This window comes from Balaenoptera ricei, chromosome 4 (assembly GCF_028023285.1).
Source record: "Balaenoptera ricei isolate mBalRic1 chromosome 4, mBalRic1.hap2, whole genome shotgun sequence".
Lineage (NCBI taxonomy): Eukaryota > Metazoa > Chordata > Mammalia > Artiodactyla > Balaenopteridae > Balaenoptera > Balaenoptera ricei.
The window spans coordinates 20521886-20546684 of record NC_082642.1 but is presented as its reverse complement, the minus strand read 5'-3'; the positions used below and the strand labels follow the sequence as shown (position 1 = coordinate 20546684).

The window sequence follows — 24799 nt, the reverse complement described above, 5'->3', positions numbered from 1 at the left end:
ATGCTAGACATATTTTAAATATCAAGGAATCGACTTGCGACTTTTAAACGCAAAGGGACAGGTGGAAATGGATTGAGGCTGCCTTACTGCCCCCTTCCAGAAAACCATGTCACTCCGGCAGATCGGCGATTGCTTCAAAACCATGTCACTCCGGCAGACCGGGTCTCTCGAAGGGCATAGGCTAAAGCGATCCCGGAAGGCACTTTCGCGGCGCCTGGGCCCTCCCACCGCGCGAGTAAGGGGCACAAATCCCCGGCGCTCCCCCGCGGTCTTCCACTTGGGCACCTGCCGGTGGGGAGCGAGGGGGAGTAGCGGAGAGCGCAGGCGCAGGGTTCGTGCCTGCGGCGCCGCTCTCCCTGCCCAGCCAGGCGGCCTCAGCCGCCCCTGCCGCCGTTTTCCGGGCGAAGCGCGCGGTGGCCTCAGTGGGCTCAGAGCCTGGACGAGGCGCGCGGCAGCGGGCAGCCCCAGCCGGAGCACCGGGCGCGCCTTCCTCGCCGCGACACACAGGTAACCGGGCCCGGCAACCGGTCGGCAGCAGCGGACCGGGACCTTGACCCTGCCTGCCGGGCCGCCCCACCCGTAAGGAGTGGGAGCGTACCCCGAACCCCACACGCTCGCTTTTAGCCGAGGCACCTAAGAGGCCGAGTCCCTCTTTTGGGGTTGGGCCGGGCCCTGGGCGAAGCGCCCCGCCCCCTTTACAAGCCTTTGCGGAGGCTCTGCTCGACGCCTGAGCGGCTGCGGGGGCCCCACTTCCCGGCACTGCTTTCTTGGAAAACCTGGACACGGGTTCGGTAGGGTCAGTATCAGCTGTGCGCCCCCGTTTCCTGCCGCCGTCGCATGTATGGGTCCTTCCCCGGCCTCTCTGATAAAGGCCAGGAGCTACTGCTTTCCTTTCGCCCAGGAGCCCACCCAAACATGGGACAGTCCCTGTGGCGCCATGGGATCAATTTCAAATACAAACTTTTAAGAATGCTGGATGGTTTTAGAAATAGGGCCAAGAATGAGTATTTTCCTTTACTCTGTTGTCTGTCTCTGACTCTTGGACGCCAGTCTATATGGGTTGAGATTTTCGCGGAGAATAAACGGTTTGGAGAAATCTTTCCCCAACGAAAGGCGAGGGCAAGGAGGAAGGGCCAGGCCGCGGCCGAACGTAGCGGGTGGAGGCGCAGAGCAAGTCCGCTCAGCCTCCCCACCTCCGGGATCCCTCCCTGACCCGGCTCTGGGCCGTAGAATTTCTACGCCTCGTGCGCCCGTTTGGCCTCTTTAGAGAGAAGAGGATGGCAGGGTGGCGCGGGCCAGCAGGAAGGGCGAGTGGGAGCGCTGCGCGGACCCGCATCTCCGGCCAGGCTTTTGCCGGGCTTGGCGAGGAGCGGGATGGAAAGCTGGCGTCTCAGTGACGATTGAGGGCCCGGAGATAGTGACGCACTAGGCGGAGAGGGCTGGGGGCGCCTGGGGAAGGGGCGGTCTCCGCCGGCTTTTCGGCTCGAAAGGACTCGATTGGGGTAGCCCGTGTCCGTGGTGCTGAAGTGCTTCAAGCTCCTTCGTCGGCTTACTTCCCGGGCGGCGGCCTGCCTTGCGGTTCTACTCCGCACCTTTTGAGTAGCCGCTCTCCAAGGCAGGTGGCCAGAGTGGCGCCGGCTCCCTGGCTCGACACTGAAACCCTTTGCGGATCGGTTGATGCTGGTTTCCCGCAGATAACATGAAGGCAAATGTGGCTCGCCCGGGGCTGCAGATAAAGCATATGCATAACAGGTTTGATTTACCTACATGGGAGGACACAGGGTGAGCATAAACATGAACTCTCACGTATACATATGCATAGCATATGTAGGATGCATGTATGTGTATATGCACACAAAGATTACGCACATGTAAATACACTCATTGGTTTTCAATGCCAGCACACACTACAAGCCACACATTTTTTCCAGAGCTTCTTTTGTAATCCATCTTTATTTTTTGACACCTTTAGTGTTTCTGAACTCCGCAGAACCATTAACTTCCATAGTCATCTGTTCCCAAGTCACAGAACCTTGGGAACAGGTGAATTAAAGTGTTTGGTATTTTGCTGAGCAACGAAGTATTTACACATATTTTAATTCCAGAACAAGGATAGTCTAGAAAGATGTAAAATTGATATTGATACAAAAAAGATGTTGCTAAAAGGAAGTTTAAACAAAAAGAATTAATGAAAAATTTAATACAGAACAATTGCTAGCTAACGATCTTATGGAAAGTTATAATCTGAAGAAAATATGACTAAGATGTATCATAATGCTGACAATTTCAAATATACTGGTAGGATATGGTTTGTGAACTCTGTAAAGATTACATATATACTTTTCAAAACATTGAATATCTGTGGTTTTTCTCTCATAAAATGTATGCTCACTGTAAGAAATTTAGGTGACAGAAATACATAAAACCAGAGAAAACCATTGTAAATAGATATTTTAAAAATTGAAGCATAGTTGATTTACCATATTGTGTTAGTTTTAGGAGTGCAGCAAAGTGATTCAGTTATACACATATGCATTATATTCTTTTTTTCTGATTCTTTTCCATTATAGTTTATTACAAGATATTGAATATAGTTCCCTGTGCTCTGCAGTAAATCCTTGTTATTTATCTATTTTATATATGGTAGTGTGCATTTGTTAATCCCATGCTCCAATTTATCTCCCCCCTTCCCCTTTGGTAACCATAAGTTTGTTTTCTAGGCCTGTGCGTCTGTTTCTGTTTTGTAATTAAGTTCATTTGTATTTTTTTTTAGATTCCACATGTAAATGATATCATATAATATCTGTCTTTGTCTGACTTACTTCACTTAGTATGATAATGTCTAGGTCCATCCATATTGCTACAGATTACATTGTTTCATTCTTTTTTATGGCTGAGTAATATTCCATTGTGTATCTATCTATCTATATCTATACCTATATCTATATACCTCACATCTTCTTTATCCATTCATTTGTTGATGGACAGTTAGGTTGCTTCAATGTCTTGCCTATTGTAAACAGTGCCTCTATGAACACTGGGGTGCATGTATCTTTTTGAATTAGAGCTTTCATTTTTTCTGGATATATGCCCAGGAGTGGGATTGCTGGATCATATGGTAACTCTATTTTTAGTTTTTTACAGAACCTCCATACTTTAACAGATTTTCTCTTAGATGAACACACATGCATTTTAAATGGACCAATCTTCTGTTGGTTGCATTTTCACTATATGATTTATCATTAATGTCTTTCAAACCAATACATATAAAACTAGGTCATCATCATTAAGTGTTGTATAATATTGCACTATGTGGGCAGAACATAATTTGTTTAAGCAATCTTATAATAATGAACACTTATTTATTTCCAATTTTTGCTGTTATTAGACAGTTCTGCAAATAATATCTTTGAACAAACATTTGTGCACTTATTTATTTTCTTAGAAAAAAAATCCTAGAAGTGAAATTGATGGTTCAGTGGATATGTACATTTTATTTTTTGATACATTGATTTGTTTATTTATTTGTTCAATTATTTCCTGTCTCCTCCCTTGCGTGCTTTATTCTTTACTATGTTCTCAGTATCTACACAGTGTCAGATATATGTGTATTCAAGAAATATTTGTTGGAAGAACACTATTTCTAGATTGTGCTACAGAAAAGATGTACCAATATATACCAACATAAACACTGAATTAATGTCAGTATCCCCACACTATCACCAAAATCAGGGTTTTTTTCCAATTGAATAGACAGTAAAGAGCATCTTTTTATATATTTATTGGTCATACTTATTTTTGTTTTGTGAGTTTCCAGCTCATATCCTTATTTTCCTGTTGGTGTGCTTATATTCTTTTTCTTATTTGTAAAAACTCTTTGTATACTAAAGACTCTGTTACATGTTGCAATTTTTTCTTGATTTTTTTATTTTTAAACTTTATGATATTTTCTGCTGTATAGAAAATTTCAGTTTTTATGTAGTCAAATATATCTTTCCCCTTCCCTTTTATAAAAAAAATCATTTTATTTTATTGGCTGCACCATGAGGCTTGCATTATCTTAGTTCCCTGACCAGGGATCAAACCCGTGCCCACTGCAGTAGAAACGCGGAGTCCTAACCACTGGACTGCCAGGGAACTCCCAGATTCCCTTAATTTAGTTAGAGTTAAGAGATAGAAGATAAAGTTAGGTTGCAGCACTGTGGCAACCAAAGCTCTGCACCACAACTAATTAGACCCAGGATTAGAGGTCTCTGGTTAAGAGGGTGACTTTCTTCAAAGCAGGCCAGCTATGCCATTCTCCCAGCATTTTTTGAGTCTGGCAATGCCCTCTGGCCTAGGGATTCCAAGAAGAAGATAAGGACACAATCTCTGTTCTTGGAGCAGTAACACTTTATCAGGGGTTTGTGTTACATACACAATTCACATTGATACCTTGTATCAAGGACTGTAACAGAGTCCTGCAGAAGCTGTTCTTGAGCCCAGAGGAGGAACAGATTGTTTAGTGAGAGCCTTCTCCAAGTAGTTCACCTGGAAGTTTGTGGGGATGTGGGTGGGAATTTGCCAGATATTGCCTTGTTGGGTAGTAAGTAGTTGATGACCTCAAGTTGGACCGGAAGCTGACAGTCTGGATTTGAAGGCTGACTGCCACAGTAAGCTCCTTGTAAGCTTGGGCAAGTTACTGAAGCTTGCTGATCTTTGCTTAATTTTTTTTCTTTTTAAAGAGGGACTGATATTAGTGCCTGACTTGTTGGGGTTGTTGTGGGATTAAGTAAAATAATACACACTGAGCCCTTGGTATAAGCCTGGTGCATAGTAGTCTAGTCTATTTATTTTCTTGCCTTTCTATAAAGTTGCATGTAAATCACTCTGGACAAGTGATTATTGATCCCATTGTCAGAGCTCTTAAGGGTAAAACTATGAACCCTTTGTGTCTTCTGAATCTGTGAATAATTCTCCTAATCTGGAAATTTCTCTCTTAATGTTGCTTAAATCCCAAGCTGCTGCTTTTTACTGGTTCTCTTGCTATCCCAAACCAAAATAGGTCTAGTCTGAAATTGTCATAACTTTTGCTTTGTTCTCTAGTACTCTGATGTTAAAGCAAATACATATTTAATTGTATAACTTTCTTTAACATGCATAGCACTTGTTGTGTCTGTTTTGTGGTACTTGTTAGCATATTTCTTTTCTCCAAAATGAACATGTAAGTTCTTTAAAAGAAAGCATATGTTTTCTTGATTTTTTAAAAAGTTATCTTTTATTACCATTGTCTGTTTTTTAAAAAATTTAAAAATTAAGTAATTATTTTTGGCTGCATTGGGTCTTCATTGCTGCGCATGGGCTTTCTCTAGTTGCGGTGAACGGAGGCTACTTTTCACTGCAGTGTGCAGGCTTCTCATTGTGGTGGCTTCTCTTGTTGCGGAGCACGGGCTTCAGTAGTTGTGGCACGCGGGCTCAGTAGTTGTGGCTCACGGTCTCTAGAGCGCAGGCTTAGTAGCTGTGGCGCACGGGCTTAGTTGCTCCGTGGCATGTGGGATCTTCCCAGACCAGGGTTGGAACCCGTGTCCCCTGCATTGGCAGGCGGATTCTTAACCACTGAGCCACCAGGGAAGTCCCTGTTTTCTTAATTTTATCTCTCATACTATGTTAGCAGAGTGCCTTCCACATCATAGGCACCTAGTAAATATTGACCAAATGAAGGAATAAACATAAATGCATGAGGCTGCCAGGATAGCTGGTGTGATCTCAGGCTGCCCTCATAGAAACAGCATCTCCTGACTAGGAGAGATCATAGAAACTGGTATATGTTCAGAGAAGAATGGTTAAGGTGGTAAGATGAAAACCACGATTATACGTGGAATAATTGAGAAAGAGAAGATTTTCAGTTTGGAGAAGAGAAAACTCATGATAGGAGACCTGGGATGGGGAGGGTAGGAAATAGTAGTTCCTCATATTGAAATGTCATGTGGAAGAGGGAATTAATTAGTGACCCCAGAGCAAATATGTAGGAACAGACTCTGGAGATTACATATAGAGAGATTTTTGACTCAATGTTAAAAAAGAATTTTCTAACAATCAGAATGACTCCCAGGTGGCTGTCTTGAGAAGGAATACGTTTTCTGTGACTGTAGGTTCAAACGGAAACTGTACTATTTGTTGGGGTTGCTGTAGAGGCTAGAGTTACTTTCAAAGAAATTGGAGTAGATGAACTCCACAGCCTTTTTCAACTCTCATGGTCTTTAATTCTATGCATATTATTATAATATTGTATATAGTTACCCTATAGTAAATATATACATGCTAATGTATATACTGTATTTGGATAAAGACATATATATCTATGTATGTACTTAACATATAATCTCATTTTTATCATATTGCCTAAATTAATGAAGGATGAAAATTTCGAAAACTTGATCTTGATTATTTAAAACATACTACTAACATCCTTTTTTCTTGAAGACAACAGTTTATAAAATATTGTTCTACATGAACACTGTGTGCTTAAACTATAGTAAACAAGTTTAATAATGTTAGCATCTCAAATGTAAATAAATATTTTTTTCAATTTCTAAATTGAATCTAAAAAGAGAAAACAAATAAGTGAACCAGAGTCAACTTGTCCTGATTCAGATGAGTTGTGGTGTAAAGTTCAGGATTTCATTACCACTATCACCATCATCACTAACATTTATTTAGCATTTACTGTATACCTAGCTCTGCTTTAAGCACCTCACACATATTAACTCGTGTACTTCTCCCAAAAAATCTAGGTAGATTCTGTTATCCCCAGTATATGTTTTCATATTTTATTTAGAAATAATTTCAAACTTAACAGTAAACTTGCACGCATAGTGCAATGAACTCTTGGGGTGAAGGGTAATTCTCATATATACTTCATCCCAAGTTCTCCAATTATAAACATTTTACAATGCTTGCTTTGTCAGTCATTCATATACTTTCTCTTTTATTCTGAACCAATTGATAATAAGCTGCAGATGTGATGCCTAATTACCCCTAAGTACTTAAGTAGGAAGACTACACTTAAGTAGTCTTCCTTAAAGACAAGACACCCTCCTGCATAACCACAGAATTATCACCCAAATGAGGAACTTAAGACTGATATAATTCTGCCATTGAATCCACAGACCTCATTCAATATATGCCATTTTCCCCAATAATTTCTTCTTCAGAAAAATGTTTTTTATTTCTTGTCTAGAGTTAAATCCAGGGTTATGAATTGCATTTAGTTGTCCTGTCTCTTTAATCTTTAATTTGTGACAGGTCCTCATTTCTTCCTTGTCTTCAGTGACCTTGACATTTTTGAAAGTTCAGGCCATTAATTTTGTAGAATGTTCCTCATTTAGGTTTGTCTGATGCACGTCATGCATTTTTGGCATAGTTATACATTTTTGTCAGGAAAATGATAGAAGCAATGATAGAAGTGTTTTTTCAGTGGATCTTATTAAGGGACACAATATTGATTTGTCTTTTTGCTGGTGATGTTAACTTTGATGACTTGGTTAAGCTGATAACGTCTCCACTGTAAAGTTGTTATTTTTCCCTTTGTAATTATAAGCATTTTGTGGGGAGACACTTTGAGACTATGTAAACATCCTATTCTTCAACAAACTTTCGGTCACTTATTTTATGATGGTTCTTGCTCAAATAAATTATTATTATGATGATTGCCAAATGGCAATTTTTCCAATTCCAACATTCATTTGACCTTTACTAGTTGGTATTCTGTTGTAAGGGAGAGTTTTCTCTTCTTTTATTTATTTATTTGTTTGTTTATTCATTTATTTACATTAGTTTGGACTTGTGGATTTCTATTCTATTAGGTGGATTATAACCCATTACTATGATTAATGATTATTGACTTTGAGGCTGAAATTGTTACAGATTTGGCCATTCGAATCCCATTCAAGCTGCTTCTTGTGTTGTTTTGACATCTCTATTATCAGAGTACTTTCTAGTGTAAGATGTTCCAGGCTCATCTTGTACTTTTCCTGCCCCAACCATTTCAGTCGTTTCAAAAGCTATTTTTCCAAAGAGCCCAGCTTCCTTTTAGTAGAGAATGCAAGATCTGGGAGCTAGGTGTGGTCATTGCTACTGGAGTATTGTTACTTTAGGGCCATCTTAGCAGACAGAACCGGGAAACTCTTAAGCACATCTATATTTATTTCTATATCTATTCATCTATTTATATTAAAATGTGTTTACTCTAATATCTTCAACTGCACTCCAACACCACGGTGTTCATTCTAGTCTTCACCCGTTTTCTGTTTGTATCTTCCTTCTCTGATGGTAAGAAATCTGGTTCCCATTATCTTCAGGGTATTTAACTATTTCCTCATTCTCCCTTTATATAGCCAATATCCTGACCTCGTGGGCCATCCGCTTGGCCCCAATTCCTCCTCAGACCCAGTCTTGCTGCCTCCACCAGCCTCCTCACAGCCTTAAGTTACACAGCTAGAAAGTGGTGGAGCCGGGGGGAAAAAAAAATGCAAAGTTGCTAATTACTTGACTGAGAGCCCTTTATTGGGACTTCAAGCCCAAGGGTATCTATTGTGAAACTGCTCCTGTGAAGATGCTCAAGGAAAAGGGGCCATTGGGCTAATGAGGTGAAGATTTAACCAGGCAGAGTGGCAGCCCTCAGGACTGTGGCTTCCATGAGAAACTTGGAGAATGAAGGATGGAAGCTGCCAAATGATGCTACCTGCCAAGAACGACAGTGAGGGGATTCTCCAAAATTGGTGCAGTTCAGTGATCAGTCAGCCAGCACCTCCATTGCAACCAATCTCCACTATGTTCTGCTACTATATCGAGAGCACATTCCGTTAGGACAGAAACATATCACTGTGCTATTATTTCTAAAGAGGGAATATTGCTTTTATTAGCAGCTCCTTAAATTGAAATTCTAGGAGATGGATGATGGTGTCCGCTGTTTTAGTGCTGACTCCATTTCCTGGTCCAGAAGATCAGAAATCTGTTCATGTTTTAGAAAACAGCATGAGGTCCATCTGTTCAGGTCAGATTTTTCCACATTAACACAGATTTATAGAGTGGTAACTTATGTAAGAAAAACCAATGATGATTATATTCTTCGCTGCCATTTAGAATCCATATTATTTTTTTTTGTTAGTCCTGAAAATATAGTAATGCACGCACACATGCGCAATGAATTAATTCTTTCAAACACTATGTATAATAAAGGCATCCTCCTTAGTTTATGTAGTATTTCACCTCTATTTTGGTTTGGGTTCTAGACACCATCCATCCAGTTTCTCTCTGTAATATGGTCTGTTTATCCACAATTTTCTTTGCAACAGAAGGCACAGAAATGTAAGAGCTACATTTGGCTTTCTGGGTGACTTTTTGTCTAACTGAAATACCAAGTAATGACTTTTTTTCCTCTAATGAAAATAGCTTGATTTTTTCCTGGATTTTAAAGTAAATGCATGCTTATCTGGAAAATTAAACTAAAAAGTAAAAAGAAGAAAGTGCTGAATAATTGAAATTTCACCATCTGTAAGTATAGATATAAATTGTTTTATATAAAGTCATACCATGAATACTCTTTTATACCCTTCGTTTTCTTAGCAATGTGACATGAAGGTTTTTTAATGTCAATATATATACATATATAGTATCTTTTTTGATGACTGCATAATATTGCATTGATGTTTTTATTTAACAGGTCCCTCATTAAAGGACAATTAGGTTATTTCCAGTTTTTCATTGTGTAAAGAAAGCCATGATGAATATCATTGCTTGCCATCTTTATGTACTTTACTAGTGATCTCCTTAGGATATATTCCTGCAAATGGCATTGCTGGGTCAAAGAGTTCACACATTTTAAATTTTGGTACATGTTGCTGGTAAAATTAACTCTTGATGGGATGGATTATACTGTGCTTTTCCTTCATATACAATGTCCCTGCCAGTGATGGGACTTTATAAAGTCTCTTTTCAGCTTTGCAGTAGCATTATATATTTGTGTGTATTCTCTAAATGGCATTAAAGGAGTGGAACGACTTTAATAAATCTAGGTATGCCACTTAAGCAACCAGATGTTGTCAAGTTTCATTCAAAATCTGACTTATGGTTTGGTCTGAAACAAGATGCCATCTGGTCACCATTTTTCAATTGCTTTATGTTATTTGAGTTTAATAAAATTTGATATATGGAGAGATGTGACCGAGTTGTAATTTCATTGAGTGGTGTCTATAGTGTGAAGAATCAGTTATGATTAAATGAAACCAAATGTGTAAAATTTTGAACTGATTCATTTGGCATTTCCATAAATCTTGGCCTCAAGAGAAAATTCAGGCTTGGCTTTTTCATGCATAAACAGCAGCAAGAACAGGGCAAATGTGAGCAGGTGGTATATGTAGTTTTTGAGGTATTTGAGAGTAGGCTGTTGACCCTGGGTGTTCCTGTTTTTTCAGGGACTGGTGTAAGACCTGGGGGATTGGCAGCCTTCTTTGAACTCAGCTGAGCTATTTGATCCTGTCTAGTGAGAATTGGGTGAAGAATAAACAACCAATAAGTACAACTTTAACAAGATATCAGAACAGTGCTGTAATCTGTTTTATATTTAATTAGCATCTAACCTAATTGGTGATTTAACCACTTAGATACATACAAAAAAGATCATGGAAGCAGAAAAGGATCATTTTATTCCTTCCCCTCCCCCTTCTAGCGATGACTTCCTGCCACTCTTGACAGATTCACCCAGCACAGCTGAATTTAAAGGTGCTGATTCACTGTAAACTAATTCAGCTTTTTTTTAAAAAAGACAGTAGGAAAGTAAGTGGTAGATGATAAATATATGTTCACTGAGAATGGCATATTTTATGCAAATTGATAAGTCCACTGCTTCAGAGATGAGAAAGGCTCTTTCCTGGAAGGGAAGTGTCGATTATAAATGGTGAAAGACTCTTGCATTTCAGCAAGTTCTTAGCTGCCAGCCAACACATTCATCACAGTGTGCCAGAATGGATTTTAAAACGGTACAACATAAATTGCTCTTTTCCAAATCAGGCATCATCACCTTCACACAAGCCAAGTCAACCTGCTTATCTGAAAACTGCCACATAAGGCTTTTTTTCAATCTCAGTTAACCTTTTCCTTTCCTGGTATGCACGGTTCATTAGAATCTACTAAAGTCATTAGCCACAATTGAGTACAGAGGAGACAGGCTTCTCCAATTTTGCCTACACAGCAACTAACATGCCCAGAACTTCCAAGGTGATGTCAACATAGAATATTTAGGCCAGCTCTAAGCAGAATGATAACTCTCATCCCTACCCCTCTTTTCCACCTTCTGCTCCTACAAATTTAATGATTTCTTTTTTCTCATTCTTTGTCCTTCCCAGAGCCAGCTGTTGACTCCTAGCAACTCCTGCACAGCTGATAGTCCCTGGCTATCCCTTTCCTAACCTTCTGCCCTAGAACTGTCAGCTGAGTCTCCAGCTCAAACTTGAGCTAGGGCTCCTGTTTGGTGCATCTCTCCACTACTCCTTCCTGCCTCTCCCCGACCCCATACCCATCCCATCCGATCTCTCTCCTTACCTCACCTCATCTCCAAGTCCTTTAGCTGTAATTTTCTCCTCTCCTATAACCCAGACTGACACAGCCCAGCAACATCCTGAGGCTTCGCTCTCATTCTCCCATAGCCCAGCGTAGCGCAATTCTTCTTAGCTCACTTAGACCACATTCTACCTTGTTCCTCCCAGCCTGGCCTACTCTGGAATCCGGTATCCATTGCCCTTCTTAGTTCAGCTAAGCAGCCTTCATCCCCAGCTCAGCCAGCCACGACCCCAACTTCAGCCTATCTCAGCCCCATCTAAGGAGCCTTGACCCACATCCACGTGGGCAGCTTCTGCTATTCAGCCCAGAATAAGGATTCTTTCTCACCTAAGTATCCCTCTTCTAAGCGATGTTAGCTAGCATGCTGAGGAGTTTATCATTCAGCCTAGTGTGCCCCAAACCTCTTCTCACCTGGAGTGAGTGAGTTGTCATACCGTTCTGGTGCTGTTGTGCATCTGTTAGCACAGGGAGTGACCCTCACACAGGATGTCACCACGGACCTGTCACCAGCAAAATACAGCAATTATGATGGATTTAGACTGGTTCATCCACATTCCTCCGCTGTTTCTTCTAAGTAAGAAGATGAATTTGAGAGACGGTTGGCAGGGTCAGGAGATGCAGTCATTGACTATGGAAACAAAAGCTAGCTGTTGCTACAGTAATACAAAAGTGAGCCCTACTGAAGAGCTGGGCTATCAGGGTCAGAGCACCAAAATCAAATTCCACAGTGCAACAAGCTAGCTATCCCTCAGACTCTCAGAGTAAATTATTTTTTCTCAAGAGCAAGAAGCACATGGATAGAGTGAAGGATTACATAGCCTACTAATTTTTAGGCCAAATGTCAGTTTATTACTGGCCAACAATGTGAATATAAAGATCAGAATTCATCCCCAAGGACCCCCAATGTAACATTTTTGGGATAAATACCTAAGAGTAACTACCATCAGTTATATTCACAAATTATGTGTGAAAAAACCCAGTTTATAGCCAATTTAAAGTCTAGTCTAAGATTGTATCATTTTTACTCTGAAAAATCTAAAATGTGGAAAGTAATCTCTTCTGGCTAGTGTAAATGAAAATACTAAGTAATTAAGCAATCATTTAAACACAGGATTAATAAAATATAATATTTCTGTCAAAGATTCAGATGACTACTTTGAAGTATTTTGAAGTAAAGACATTGTCCTTATTTCATGAAGTAACTTCTAATATATTAACATTCATTGCTCTTAAGTGAATTCAAAGTATAACTTATTTTAGCCACCGAAACATTTTGAAAATGGAAAAAAAAAAAGGTAAAACCAAGACTTTTTTTGGTCTTTTAAATTCCAAATGCTCAATGCCAACCTTTCAGTGAATACCCTTACTCCCTTTGTTCATTCAGTCTGATTTCATTGCCATTTCCTTATTTCTTTCTTGGTGGGTGGTTCAGGATCTCTTTCACAAGACAAGGAGGCATGAGGAATGGGGTTGAAGGGCATTCCTATTTTTAGATTGAAAATTCTTCAATAATGTAGCTCAAATGAAAGTTGTCTTAATCCAAGAAGTTTGCAGGGATGCTGACCCCTCTCCCACATATATCTTGGCTGGGCTGCTGTGACAATCCTGGGCCAGCATGGGGCCAGCATAGAGTCCAGTGGCAGGCCAAACCAGGAGAAGGCTTCCTCAGGGTTCTGGAACCAATATCTCTATCAGAGAGAGTCAGAATTGCAGCCAAGCAGCAAAGATAACAGTGTGAGGACAATCTCAAAGGTGAAACCAGGACAGAAATGGGAGAATGAACAGTAGAGCTTGTGATAACTGACAGCAGGATAGGACAGAGTTCAAGGAGCAGTTGTAGAATGCAGTTCAGGACTGAGTCTTTATTTTTGTTCAATATTTGTTAAATGTGCTCTGTGTGCTAAGAATACAAATATGAATGAGAACTCTCTTGCCTTCATGGAACTCACAGACCACAAAGGAGATGGTGACTTGGCAAACTCCGTTTAGGTAGTGCCTAGATCTGTTGAGAGAGTAGGCATGGCAGATTTAAGGAGCTACCCTGGGCTGTTGCAAAACCCAGAAAACTTGAGATGTGCTGAAAAGTCCTGCCCAGCATGGATGTGGGAGGAGATGGAGTCATACTGTGATGGCTGCTGACTTCTCTGTGGCTCTGAGTCTTCTCAGAAATAGCACTTTAAAAAAATCAGAGGTCTGAGTGACTTTTAATACTTGTCCCTTGGCCTGGTTTGCTAGCTGGGCCTAGATGAAGATTTGAGTAGACAGAATGTGTAAGGAAGTTATAATAAACTTGCCTTGATAGTTGCATTTCCAGAGAACTATCTAAGTAATCACATAAAATTTAAAAGGTTTCTAGTAGAAGATGGCTTGAAGGAATTATTCAGATTCTGTCTTAATTAGCAGTCCTAAGTTATTTACAATTGACATGTATTTCTTCAGTATGAGCTCAAAGTGCTGTCTACCCATCTTTATGAAAACCTTATGTTATTATTACTCCAGACTACCAACCAATCCTCGTTGATTCTTTCAAAAATCTATTCTAACTTTCTTGATAAATTTTAGGCTATTTTTCTGAAACAATAACCACATGAGGAACAAAGTGTAAGCAAATTGTCTACTGTGAATTACTGTTGTTCACCACCCTGTCTCATCAAGAAAAGAATTAATAGCAATTTAAGACTATTGGAAGGGATCACCAGCATTATCTTCAGCCTTTGGTTCATTAGACTGGCATTATGTGTGAATGAATACTCTTCCATAAATTTCAAAATATTAATGCTTTATTGGCATCTGTATTAAAATAATATTGTTAAAAGCAGAATAAGCAGGAGAGGTTCCTTGACTGGTGGGATTCAATTTTACATATCACATGATGTAATACACAGCGCATCTGTGTATCTGGCAAGGTTTAGTTACAGATAACAAAAATCACTCTAGCTCTTTCAATCAGGAAGAGATATAATACAAGGAATCAGAAGTCTCTCAAATCATTGGAAGGGCTGGAGGAGCAGATTTTAATCTGGGCCTCCAGGCACATTTCCTAGAGTGCATTGTTTTATCCTTTAAAAAAGTTCCAAATTTAGCAATTTATAAACTATAAGTAAGCCTTCTTGCTATAGAAACAGATCAGAGAGGAAAATAAGCATTTCTTCTATCCTAGTAAAAAAATCTTCACAGTATTTGACTAACATGAAGGAAGCAAGCTAGTAGTTATTGAGCACCTGCTATGTGCCAGGTATTGTTCTAGATGCTTTTGATCCATCTTTTCATTAAGTCCTTATTAATAACCTTTCCAAGTTAGTAATATCAGCCCATCTTACAAATGAAGAAACTGATGTTTAGAAAGGTTACACGATATATACACAGGCAGAAAGTGATAGAGGTAGAGTTCAAGTTCAAATCTGCTGCCTCAAGAATTGGTTAGACCTGTTGTCCAGCATTGGTTATTTTTTTTTATATATAAATTTATTTATTTATTTTATTTTTGGCTGTGTTGGGTCTTCGTTGCTGTGCATGGGCTTTCGCTAGTCGCGGCGTGTGGGGGCTACTCTTCATTGCAGTGCGTGGGCTCTAGAGCGCAGGCTCAGTAGTTGTGGCACGTGGGCTTAGTTGCCCTGCAGCATGTGGGATCTTCCCCGACCATGGATTGAACCCATGTCCCCTGCGTGGGCAGGCGGATTCTTAATCACTGCGCCACCAGGGAAGTCCTCCAGCATTGGTTATTAATCCAAAGTCCTATCTGGTGGTATCCAACCAAAGTTCTGATTCAGTATTTAATAACTACATCCAACAGGGCAGTTTACTCAGCCCTTGAGAGGTGTTTTATAATTCACTTTTTTCCTAGATGATCCATGAGGATGTGTCTTAAAAGCAGGTGTCTCAAACAGTATCACAGGGGTAAGCAGCCAGCAAATATTTTCTACGTCAGGCTAAAATAATCTTGTCCATGTCACTTGACCCAGAGCTTTGTAGTCTCATCCAACACTTTTCTAGATCTTAAGAAGATCAACAATTCTTTTCTGGGGAAAATCATGGATTACATGCAGGCAGTTCTTTTCCACACCAGTACTAAGTGTTTGGATCTTTTCTCTAAGAATACAAATCTGATCTTTAGACATTCACAAAATGATGGTGTCTGAGTTTTCTGTTTGCTGCTGTAACAAATTACCACAAACTTGGTGGCTTAAAACAACATGAATTTATTATCTTGCAGTTCTGTAAGTCAGAGGTCCAGTTCGGGGTATCAGTGGGCTAAAACCAAGGTGTTGGCAGGGTGTATTCCTTTCTGGACATTCTAGGGAACGATCCACTTCCTTGCCTTTTCCAGCTTCTAGAGGCTGCCCACATCCCTCGACTCATGATTCCCTTCTATCTTCAATGCCAGCAACAGCAGGCTGAGTCCTCACATTGCATCACTCTGACTTTGCTTCTGTTGTCACATCTTCTCTGTCTCTGTTTTCCACTTTTAAGGGTCCTTGTGATTACATTGGGCCCAACCAGATAATCCAAGATGGTCTCCCTATTTTAAGGTCAGTTGATTAACAGCCTTAACTCCATCTGCAATCTTAATTCCCCTTTGTCATATAAGGTAATGTTCTGGGAATTAGGATGTGGACATCTTGGTGGGGCTTGGGGGGCATTATTCTGCCTACCATGGATGGTTACTTTGCAGAGTAGTACAGAAGAAAGGGCTTGGGAAGGCAGACCTGGACCTGAATCTTGTCTCTACCATTAATTAGTTCTGTCACCCACTAACTGGCAAGTTACCCAACCTCTGAGAACCTATTTCCTCATATATAAAATGGAGATTATAATACCTACTTCATAGAGTTGTTTTGACCTTTAAATGATAAAATAAAGTTCTTAATATATGCCTGTCACAGAATAGAGGCTAAATAATCACAGCTATCCTTATAGTTAGAGAATCTAGAGCCATATTCAGGACGAAACAATCCAAAAGAGTACTTCCCAGGTGCTTTGAAGCACCTGTGCTTGATATTTCCTGTGGTTTCATTTTTCCTTTAACTCTAGCTGAATGGTTGCCTCAAATCCTTTCAAAACCAAACAGTGTATTGATCCTAAATAAACACAAAAAATGAATGAAGACACTTTATCTCACTACTGGTCTCAGCTAGTTTCTCTATGTAGATGATGTCTGAACAGAGAGCAAAGAGGAAACATGAATCCTCTTGACTTATCTCTTATTTATTCTTTCACAATCTTCCCCTGGCCATCAAAAACTGTTTCCTCATTTACATTCAGGGAAAACTTCAACATTGTTATCTGTACCTTTTCACATATGTGACTTTTCCTGTGATGGTTATGGATCTATCCCTGTGTAAAGGATCGGTGGCAGCTGGTCATCCCATTTGCCTTTCAACTCTCAGAAAGCTGAAGTTAATGATTGACCTGTTGTGTTCAGAACCCAATATTGGATCCATATTAACTAGCCATTAAAAATGATGTTGTAGAATATTTAATGACATGGAAAAATGTCTACAATACATTGATAAGTAAAGGGGAAGTTATAAAATAGGATATAGTGTTTGATACCATTTTTGGGGAAAACAATGTTCACAAATAGAAAAAGGCCTGGAAGGGTCAGTAGTTATCTCTGGGTGGTAGGATTATGAGTTGTTTTTATTTTCTTTGTTTTCTCACATTTCTCAATTTTCTACAATAAACATATATTGCTGTTGTAATCGGAATAAACAAAATGTGTTTTTTTCTAAAGGGCTGATGGTGGTAAATAGCTTCTCAGTGAAGCTTGTCTTGAGCAAGCCCAGGGACCCCTGATGAGGAACTGCTGTGGTCTTGTTGGTGGGACTCACTTGACTAGGCCAAGCTATGAGACATGCTCTGGGAAGCAGGGAAATAGCAACTGAAGTTCAGCCTGGTGATGCTGAAAGACATGTATCTCCACACCCTTCTTAACTGGTTGATAATAGTTTAATTAAGAAAAGTAGATAAACTTTATTTAAAGAACAGCTCCAGTTATGCTTGAGGAATTTAATATTAAAGAAAATATGGGAGACCTAGCAGCATAAATAGAGCCAGAGGCAGAGAAGCTAAATACACACATTTTCTTAATAGCCAAACTGCTCACTCTAATGTTTTATTATTCTTGAAATGTTATTAAGGACTTTAAAGTATTTTAATGGATAAGGCTCCCTATTTGGGTTACTAGCCATTTAAATCCATTTATTTATATTACTTATATTTTGTTCTTAACAAAATTTGCTTCATTAAAAAATAGTCCATTCATTCAACAAACAGTTACTAAGCACCCATCTCATGCCAAGCATTGAGCTAGATGCTGCAAATATAAAAATTAATAATATCTAATTTTAATACCTGTGGGGTTAAAATCCTCACAGATCTAGCATAAGAGAAAGACAAAAACACAGTTGTAATTCAATGCATTCAATAAATTCTATGATTGAAGCACTGAGGTGGGCATCTAACTCAGACTGTGGTGGGAAATGGGCCTAGGGAATTTTCCAGAGATGGTAACATTTAATCTGGGCCTTGAAAAATGAGCAGTAATTTACCGGGTGAAAAAGCAGGAAAAGAGTATTCCATAAAGAAGGAACAGCATATGTAAAAACCCAGAGCCATAAAAGAGCATGACATAGAGAATTTCCTGCAGTTTGGGATAGCCAGATCTTTTGTGCATGTGGAGGACAAGCAAAGGATGAGGCTGTGATAGTTAATTTTATGTGTCAACTTGGCTGGTCAAAGATTATGCTGATGTTTCTGTGAAGGTGTTTTTGGATGAGATTTACATTTAAATCAGTGGATTTGAGTAAAGCAGATTGCTCTCCATAATGGAGGGTGGGCCTCATCTAATCAGCTGAAGGTCTGAAGAAAAAAACCTGACATCCCCCGAGGAGAAAGGAATTCTGCCAGCAGACTGCCTTTGGACTTGAACTGCAACTGTTCCCTGGGTCTACAGCCTGCCTGCATACTCTGAAGCTTTTAGACTTGCCAGTCTGCATAATTGTGTGAGCCAATTCCTTAAAATTATTCTCTCTCTATAGGTGTATATATACACATCCTATTAATTTTGTTTCTCTGGAGAACTCTGACTAGTAAAGAGGGTAAAGGCAGAGGATAGGGAGAGTTCTTCTGAACAGTTCTGCAGTTTGAATGATCATGGGAAACTGCAGGTTTTCGGCTGCCTACCATTGATTGAGCAGTGATGCTAAGAGACCAGAAGTGGGTATGTGGGCCTATAAGATCCTATAGAGATGTCAGTAGTCAACATCATTCCCCATTCTTTTCCATGTCTTCCTCTTCTTGGTTTTCAAATCCATTCCATTCCATCCAACAAACATTTATTGAGTGCCAGTATGTGCCAGACACTGTGTTAGGGGCTGAGGATATAATGGTGAGAAAGTCTGCTATCAAGAAGTGTATGGTCTGGTGAGAAAGACAGGGTATAAACAAATGAATGCAGGGGCAATGGGGCACAAAAATTGGAGAGAACAGGGAAGACTTTGTAAAGGAGGAAGTAACACTTGAGCAAATCACTGAAGCACAAATGTGAGCTCTACAGGTAGACAAGGGCAGAAAGGGGGAGGCCCACGTCATTCCAGGCAGACAGAATCATGTGAAAAAAAGATTTAAAAGTTATTGAACACTTGCTAGGTGCCAGATACTTAGTGTTTTGTATGTATTAACTGATTTAATATTTTTATTCTACCCTATAAGTAGAACCCTATTATTATCAAAATTTTACAGAAGAGGAAATAGGTAAAGATGTTCAGTAAGTTGCCCAAGGTCACATATTTAGTAAGTTCTGTAGCTAAGATTCAAATCCAGACAGTCTGGCTTCAGTATCTAACCACCCCGCCTTTTTTTAAACTTCCATCGCTGTGCCATTCTCTGTCTTCCTTAATCATGTAGCAGCCACAGAGTCATTAAATCTTTTTTTTTAAATTAGAGTATAATTGCTTTACAATGTGTGTTAGTTTCTGCTGTACAATGAAGTGAATCAGCTATATGTATACCTATACAGATTCATTAAATCTTAAAGCCAGAAGGTCCTTAGATAATCTAGTTGAGTGGTTCTCCCACAAGAAAATTATACGTTAGGATTACTGGGGAGGTTTTTGAAAATACCAATGCCTTCCTTTCTCCCCCGCCCCACACTGGAGGAAGCACTACATTTTCCCCCTTTCTTTTCTTTTCTTTTCTTTTTTCCTATTTATTTTTTATTTATTTATTTATTTTTTAACTTTTTTTTTTTTTAACTTTTTTCTTGGGTTTATTTATTTATTTATTTATGGCTGTGTTGGGTCTTCGTTTCTGTGCGAGGGCTTTCTCCCGTTGCGGCAAGCGGCGGCCACTCTTCATCGCGGTGCGCGGGCCTCTCACCATCGCGGCCTCTCTTGTTGCGGAGCACAGGCTCCAGACGCGCAGGCTCAGTAATTGTGGCTCACGGGCCCAGCCGCTCCGCAGCATGTGGGATCTTCCCAGACCAGGGCTCGAACCCGTGTCCCCTGCATTGGCAGGCAGATTCTCAACCACTGCGCCAGCAGGGAAGCCCTCTTTTTTCCTATTTAAATAAAATTGTGGTAAAATATAAATAATACAAAACTTACCATTTTAACACATTCTAAAAATATTTATTTACTTATTTTTATTTTTGGCTGTGTCGAGTCTTAGTTGTAGCACGTGGGATCTCTCCTTGCGGTGCGAGGGCTTCTCTCTAGTTGTGACATGCGGGTTTTCTCTCTCTAGCTGCGGCACGCGGGCTCCAGAGTGCATGGCATTGTAGTTTGCGGCACTCGGGCTTAGCTGCCCCGCAGCACGTGGGATCTTAGTTCCCCGACCAGGGATCGAACCCGCGTCCCCTGCATTGGAACACGATTCTTTACCACTGGAGACCAGAGAAGTCCCTTAACACATTTTTTAAATGTTCAATTCAATGGCATTAATTACGTTCACAATATTGTGCAACCATCACCACTACTTACAAAACTTTTTCATTACCCCAAACAGAAACCTTGTAGCTGTAACTCCCCATTCCCCTTTCTCCCGGCCCCTGGTAATCTCTAATCTATTTTCTCTTTTTATGAATTTGCCTATTCTAAATGCCACATATAAGTGGAATCATACAGTATTTGTCCTTTTGGGTCTGGCTTATTTCAGTTAGCATAATGTCTTCAAGGTTCATCCATGTTGTAGCGTGTATTGGAACTTCATTCCTTTTTATGGATGAGTAATATTCAATTGTTTGGATATACTATATTTTCTTTATCCATTCGGGTTGGGGCACTAGGTTGTCCCTATTTCCACAAACACATACTGAGGAACCATTGCTTTTTAAAACTTAACAATGTCATTCACAAAGAGAATAAAATGACAGAAGGAGGGCTTCCCTGGTGGTGCAGTGGTTAAGAATCCGCCTGCCAACGCAGGGGACATGGGTTCGAGCCCTGGTCTGGGAAGATCCCACATGCCGCGGAGCAACTAAGCCCGTGTGCCACAACTACTGAGCCTGCGCTCTAGAGCCTGTGAGCCACAACTACTGAGCCCGCATGCCACAACTACTGAAGCCTGCGCGCCTAGAGCCCGTGCTCCGCAACAAGAGAAGCCACCGCAGTGAGAAGCTTGGGCACCGCAACGAAGAGTAGCTCCCACTCGCCTCAAATGGAGAAAGCCCATGCACAGCAAACGAAGACCTAACACAGCCAGAAAAAAATGATTAAATAAAATAAATTTTAAAAAAATGACAAAAGGAGGCAGGGGCTAAGTACCAGATGGCACTGGTAAAAGGCCCAGAGGAGTGACGTGTATACATTTTGGTTTGGATGACAGGAGGCTGGTTCTCAGGGTGGGGTTCTAGTGGCAGGGGTGCTCACATGATCGAGGCTGCTCTCCTACTTTCTGCACAGATATTTTGTCATCATCACTCTTGCTTCCTGTCAGAGAAATTATGATTTCAGGAAAATGAAAATAGTTTATTCTGTTATGAAAGTGGAATGTGACTCTGACAGTGATAATGCTTTGTCCTTTAAGGGAATAAAATAAATATCATTTTTCCTGAAGTCATTTGCGTGAATAAGTGGCAGTTACTTCTGGGCTAGGATGTCAGACAGGGCTGTGTCTGTGGGAGACAGGAGTAAAGTTGAGAAGGTAAGATGGGGAAAGAGGGAGGGGATTGGGGAGAGGAAAGAGTGAGAGAAGAGCAGGAAGGAGAGACTAATTCGGGGCACTAGGTGACAAAGTTCTAGACAAAACTTTGGGACAAATTGTCTTCAACAATAAGACCTACTGACTTGCTCCACATGGCCTACCTGGTGCCCTTCACATAGAGTGTGTTCAGTAATATGTACCGAGTTAGTTTCCTAAAGTGAGTACCTTCCTTTACTTCCTTTTAAGTTATTGCAGTTCAAAGTGAGGTATGCCATTAGTTTTCTCCAAATTTTTTGTTTTCCACCCTTCCCCAATGCTCTTCCACTCCAAAACCTCCTAAGATTTCACTTCTTCTCAAAGCTGAGTTAACCCATGTTTAGAGTTTAGCATGTTGTTTGTACAAATGTTAAATATCAGTACATCCGGCTATTGATAGTATTGTTATTATTGACTTCTTCCATATTTCCTTCTGTTTTCACTGGATTTTAGAGCCATCAGTTGTGCCTTTCTTTATTCTGTTTGTTTTCCCATTCTTGCTTTTAGGCTAATTCTGATTGTTTCCATTAGACCTGAAAATGTTGTCATGATCTCTGGCTAAATCAAGATCTTGTCTTCTTAGTCTTTTTCTGAGAGCTATTGCAAGGATGCTTTAATCTAAGTGTTACAAAGGAGAAATTGATAATGTGCCTTATTTTTTGCTTTTCTAAGAGAGCTGTAGATGGACTGTTGTTTGTCAGGCAATAATCTGATGCAATACAAATGCTAATTTAATTGCAATTTCTGCAATTATATATTGTATATCTGTCCTAAGTAATACATCTGAGTTAGAATGATTCTGTCCAGGTTGCTCTGAAATTTCCTTTTATATTTTTATAGAGATTCAGTTGGTTTACCATAGAAGACTACTGGATTGTATGTCTCCTCTTTTTTTTCCCCTTTGGTTGAATTTGCTTATGGTAGTTCCTTATAATCTGAGTATTTGAAGTCTTATACAATTAACTTTTCTTGCAGCCCCTCTTTTACATCTTCATAAAACTGTTCCGTTTCATGATTTGATTATAGACTTATTTCATTTTGATCATTTGCCACTTAACACACAATGTGAATATTATCACACCTTCTAAGAAGGGCAAACATCTACTTCTTCATGAAATATCCCTCACTTCCTGAGTGTGACTGATTTAAGAAAGGCATGCTCTTTACCTTCTACTCTGTTATTTCTCACTTATTATCATTATTCTTGTCTTTCAAATTCTACTTTATTAGTTTATTTAAGAACTGATTTTCTAGTTCTAGAGGTTGGAGCTTAGAAGGAGGTTCTTTCCCCTCTGGGCCTTTACGCAAAGATACAGTCTCAAAGAGTATTAATAAAGTACACGCAGACTTAAATGCTGCCTCTAGTTCTCCTGATCCTCATGAGCTGCAGTGGGGAAGAGAGTGAATCCCTATTCAAAGAGAGGTGTTAAAGGTTATGCTAAGCAGGGTTCATCATAAGGATTGGTAGACTCATGCTCATAGCCTTCAGGCCTCAGAATATGGGCCCCTTTTCATCAGTTTGGAGGGATGAATGTCTTCTCTCAATAGTTCTCAGGAGATATGTTTAACAGCACAGATCCTATGCAAGTCCTGATGTCTCACAATATCCTGGAAAGGTAGTTGCTGGGTCTTCCCTTTCAGGTGACCAGTTAGGTGTGGTCTTTTCATTTTCATTCAGCGCCAAGACTGTCCAAGCACACTGGGGGAATAAGGTATCTCAGGACTGGGTTGCTCAGGAATAAGGTAGTAACCTATCAGTTTGTGATAAATATTTAGTTCAAAGCCAGTCTGATTCATCAGTGTCAAATACCACATCAATGCCTACATTTAAACCACTGTATTATAATCAAGTTGTACTAGCCAGCTTTATATCTAAGACTTTTTACCACTTTAGGGATCAGTCTGGTAACTAAAGAAAGAAGCTCTGATTACCAAGTGGCATTTGCTGTAGGCACCATAAGGAGATTTTCTAAGGATTCCCACCGAGACAGTAGGGATGGCAGTGTTAGTTTTCTCAGCCTTAGGAGAGAGGTGATCTTGGGCCTTAGGTTGTGGGATGTAGCTTAGGAAACAGTACCTCTTTTAGATACAAATACTGCTTTTTCAGGCTTGCAATAATGAATTGCGACCATTGTTCACGCAGACACCAAACTATGTATCCTTTTAATCCATTTGCCCAACATTTCAGGTTGATACATTTGTAGCTGGATAGGCTAGTCTTCTGGTCCTATTGTTTCACATTCCCTCTTCTCAGCTGAGTTGCTCTACACAGCTGAAATGGGCACCTCTGCCTGGGAGGGGACAGCCCCACATAAGTGTCAGAGGAACTGGAGCCATGAAATTAGTTCAGATTCCTCCTCTCTGTAAGGAAGGAGGAGGAACTGAGTTGGCTCATTGGTCAGAACAACTTTGAGCAGGTGGTAGAAATTTGTGATCACTGAATTGCATGGTGGTCTCGCATGGGAGAGCTACCAAAACACTAGAAGTATGAAATCATTAAACAGACAAACTGAGAGTTGAGTTAAAAGACCCCAACAATTATCATCTAAAACTCTTTCTCTTAAAATAGACATAATTATTGCTCTAGTTGGTGGCAGAGCTAGAACTCAAAACCAACATTTCTGACTCAAATTTTTTATCTCTAGAAAAGAAGTTTTGTTTTTCTCCTTCTCCTCTTTACCTGTCTATATGTTACATATGTTTAAAGTCCCAATTCAGGCATCCTTTCCACCTGGAAACCTGAAAAGATCCCCCATATTTGGGTTAGATGCCCTTTGTACGTGCTCCAACAGTTTCTTGTACTTCATGTAGTTACTTGCATTATTAACATTAAAATATTAAGTTTGAATTACTTTTTGTCTCTTCCACTAGTCTATAAGCTCTATGAGTGCTGGGGCTATGCCTGTTTTATTTATCTTCATATTTATAGAGCCTAGAATGGTGCTGGGCACATGGTACCTCAGTTAGTATTTATTGAAATGTTCACAGGTTGAAAGACTTAAACGTGCAAAAATGTAAGTAC

The 24799-nt window shown here is 40.1% G+C and overlaps 1 protein-coding gene across 2 annotated transcripts in view; it reads left to right on the top strand.

Annotated features, from left to right (window-relative positions):
* The first annotated feature begins 270 nt into the window (after positions 1 to 270).
* The window catches only part of SLC35G2 (solute carrier family 35 member G2), a 31503-nt gene continuing 6974 nt past the window's right edge, over positions 271 to 24799 (top strand). Inside the window, exon 1 of one of the 2 annotated variants that reach the window (XM_059921917.1) lies at positions 271 to 507. The gene's annotated coding sequence lies outside the window, so the exon portion shown is untranslated. The other variant, XM_059921918.1, reaches the window with a different exon arrangement.